Raw genomic sequence first — 4,262 nt, 5'->3', positions numbered from 1 at the left:
TTGCTCAGGGTCATGTCAGCTAGTGAGTATGTGAGTCAGGATTTCGACTTGGCTCTTTATGATTCCCGGTCCAGTGCTTCATCCACCTAGCTGTCTAAGTACTTGATGATGCCCCTTATGGCACTTCTGTCATGTCAGTCATTGTTGGCAACTTGATCTCTGTCATGCCTCTCCCCACTGCCTTTTGAATCACCAGCAGTTGGAATTCTTCTGAGATTCTAGTACTTCATATCTAGCAGGAGTTAGGGTTGGGAGTTAGAAGTGCCTCTGGGCTATTCAATATGGAAGTCTTTGTAGAGTGGACTGGTATTTGGAAGTGGGGTGGGGAGGGAGGAATTGGATTGGATGATTTATTAAGATGTCTTCTATCTCTAAGAGTCTATAAGAACCCCACCTGGGACAGCTAGGTGGCACAGTGGATAAAGCATCAGCCTGGGAGTCAGGAGGACCTGAGTTCAAGTCTGACCTCAGACATTAACTAGCTGTGACCCTGGGCAAGTCACTTAACCCAGACTGCCTAAGAAAGAAAGAAAGAAAGAAAGAATCCCACTTCAGAGCCTGAGGCACAATGGTCACCTTCTCTGGCCCTTATCCCAGTCCCTCTGTGCTGTATCCCAGCATCTGTGCCGCTGAATAGTAGCTAATAAAGGGTTAATGCCCCATCTGTCCTCTAAGATAGGCATTTGGGGCAGTTTGTGACAGAGATCATGTTTCTATGCATGGAACTGAGTCACCATCCAGGCCAAGTGCCCTGCTTCCCTAAGGAAACCCAGACAAAGCCTAGAGGAAGCTCCCAATTTCCCAATCATATCCAAGGACTGTTTCCCCACTCTGCACCCCCTGCAGGTGGCCAGTTCTCCCACCCCCCAGGGCTGAACTGCAATCTTTGCCCTACAGAGACCTGATCAGTATGTATTAAACACCTATTAGGTGCACTGTGGGAATAGGGCTACCATCAGCTTAATTACTGAATTGGCCCCTGTGCTTTCTTCCTTCTCCCCCTTTTGCCTCAAGTTCCCAGATCTGCAGGATGTTAATTCCTGGGGAGTCGTCTCTGCTGGTCTTAGGAGAATGAGAAACTCAAAAGACTCTCAAACCCCTCCTCTCCCCTTGGGAGCTCTGAATGCTTTCCCTTAACTCCACCTCAGTATTCTCTTCTCTGGAACCCAGAAGCTCTTGGTGTTTCCTCATAATCAAAGATCCCTTTGGCAAACTGATGAAGTCCATGACCCCCTTTCCAGAATAATGTTTTTAAATGCACAAAATTAAAATACACCATATTTCAAAGGAAACTAATCATGGTGAAATATAATTATCATTTGACAAACCAAGTTCACAGACCCCAGGTTAAGAATCTCTGGGCAAAAGGCTGTCTGAGAGGCAACAGAACAGGTACCTCCTGAGTCCTGTTAATGCAGGATCAATTTGCCATCCATGGTGCCATGATCTTCCTCCTCCTTGTGGTCTTTTTAGCAGATAGCTCCCCTACTCTTTATGGGCTCTGCTGGGGAAAGGGGTGCTGGAGTCTCCATGACTATCAGAGAGGGAAGAGGAGAGAGACCCCAGAGAGACTCCTGAGATTTGGGCTGCAAACACGGGAGGAAAGTGAGGGCTGGTAAGGGAGCAGCTGAGATTCCAGGGTCAGCCCCTCCAGAGACCCACCAGACTGAGATTTGGTTTCTGTGTGTGCGTGCGTGTGTGTGTGTGTGTGTGTGTGTATGGGTGTGTGCACGCACATGCATGGATCAAACACTGGAGATTAGGGGCCCTGCTGGCCAGAGCTGAGAGAAGGCAGATTTTACCCTGCCCCTGGCTCACCCAGTTGTTCCTGCCTACCCCCCCCATATCATCATCTGAACCTGTCTCTCAGTTTCTCAGTCTGATTAACTTTACTTCTGCCTATCTCTTTCTATGTCTCAGTTTCCATATGTCTCTCTCTCTTTCCATATCTGTACCTCTTTGTCTGTCTTCACCTGTATTTTGGTTTCACTTTCCAGGGATGACTACTTTCCTGGCAAAAAGGAATGATGTATATGTATAAGAGTGTGGATGTTTGTGTGTTTTTTTCTGCATATGTATGTTGGGTTTTAGGGGCAGCAAGGTGGTGCACTGAATAGATCACCCGACTTGGAGCCAGGAATATCTCAGTTCAAAGTGACCTCATGTACTTACTGGCTGTGTGACCCTGGTCAAGTTACTTAATCTTTATTTGCCTCAGTTCCTCATCTGCAAAATGGGCACACACTGGAGAAGGAAATGACAAAACTATTCCAGTATCTTTGCCAAAAAAAAAAAAAAAAAGCAAATCCAAATAGGGTCATGAAGAGTCTGACAGGACTGAAAAAACTGAAAAATATGTACATATATACAATATAGCATGTGTTTATATGTATGTATATAATATATTATGTGTGCTTTCCTTATGTGTGCTATTTGTGTGTGATGTTGTAGATCTGTATTTATCTGCATATCTAATGCAAGTGAGCTGCAACTTGGAGTCATAAACTCATAAACAATCACTCTCACTCCGGATCTTGGGATGACCTCATCAGTTTAGCCTTCGCTGAATCACAGCCCTTTAGCCAGTTCATGCCGGACAGGAAGTGTCAGCTCATATAGTCCTCCCTCCCAACCCCCCCACATCCTCCCCTTCCCCTGGCCGAAGCCTCCTACTCCTCAGCTAAAGGGCTTGAAACTGACCCTAGAGAAAATACTTCTAGTTAGAATTGATCCGGACCCACAGCACCCTCTGTTGACCACTCCGAAGCACACAGCCCACCCATATCCAGAATAGGTCCCTGACTCCTGGGATCAACTCCATCCTTGCCCCTACTTCCATGCAGGACAACCCATCCCAAAGCTCAGAAATAGCAGGGGTGGAGGTGAATATTTGTCTCTCAATCCCAATCCCATGCTTAATTTTCTGCCACCTCTGATGGCAGAAGCTGTCCTTATAGCTAATTTCCATTCTTTTTCTCCAGGACCAATCCCCTTCCTGAGGCTCAGAGTTAAGAGACACAATCACTTCAGACAGTTCTTTTCCATCCCTCAGCTTCCAACCTTTCTCCCCTGCCTCCCACCCTGGGCTTCTCGTGACTCCCTTGAGTCTATAGAGGATGATTTAGGCCTTCAGGATTCTGACATATTCCTCCACCCAGCTCCTTCTACAACATAATAGAAAGAAACAAAGGAATTGGAAACAGGAAAACAAGGTTTAAATACTGCCTTTACTACTTCCAGACTGTGCAAGTTATTTTGCCTCTCTAGAACTCAGTTTCCCCATCTGTAAAATGGGGACGATGACACTTCATCTACCTACTTCGCAATATTACTGTGAAGATTAAACTAGATAATGGAGATAAGAACCATGTGTAAGAACCATGAAGCCTTGTATGACTGCAAAATAGTAACTAGTAGTAGAACTAGTACCAGTACTAGTATGGCAGCTAGGTGTTTCAGTGGATAGTGTTCAGGACTGGAGCCAGGAAAACTGAGTTCAAATCTGTCCTCAGACACTTATTAGCTACGTGACCCTGAGCAAGTCACTTGACCCTGTTTTCCTTAGTTTCCTTATCTGTAAAATGAGCTGGAGAAGGAAATGGCAAACCACTCCAGTATCTCTGTCAAGAAAACCCTAAGTGGGGTCATGAAGAATCAAATACAACTGAATAACAACACGAAGGGAGAGATCTTTACCCAATGACTTGATAAATCTCTGGGGAAATGGCATCACCATTGACATTGCCACTATAGACTAAACCAGAAAATGTATTTATGAGGGAGTTGTGGCCAAATGGAAGCACAGTTCACCGATTCTTTCACAGAAGTCAACAATGGAATTACTGGAATTTTTTATCCTGTACCCAAGTGAAAATATCATTTCATGAGATACTCAGTCCCCTCGTTTAGAAATGATCCCCACAAACAATTGCAGAAAGGCCACTGTAAAGATAATGGCAGTTTATGTACTAACGTATCTATTGCAGAGGATATCATAAGATCCTCCGACAAACTTAAGAGATAAGTAAATTTCGTTCTCAGTCATTTCAATGTGAAAGTGGACAAAAAGGAGGAAAAAATCAAATATCAACATGGCAAGGTCATTTCAAAAGCAGCTTTCTGTTTGTATTATTCAGATCACCAATTAATTAGAGCAAAGATAACAATCGAAAAGTGAAAGACACTACATGTCAACCTATTCTTCTTTTTGAAGAAGTTATGAAAAATAGGATAGATGAAAATAAAGACAATGAGTCTACCAC

This window comes from Notamacropus eugenii, chromosome 2, assembly GCF_028372415.1.
Source record: "Notamacropus eugenii isolate mMacEug1 chromosome 2, mMacEug1.pri_v2, whole genome shotgun sequence".
In the NCBI taxonomy this organism is placed as follows: domain Eukaryota; kingdom Metazoa; phylum Chordata; class Mammalia; order Diprotodontia; family Macropodidae; genus Notamacropus; species Notamacropus eugenii.
The sequence above is the reverse complement of the archived record's forward strand: the minus strand, read 5'-3'. Positions refer to the sequence as shown.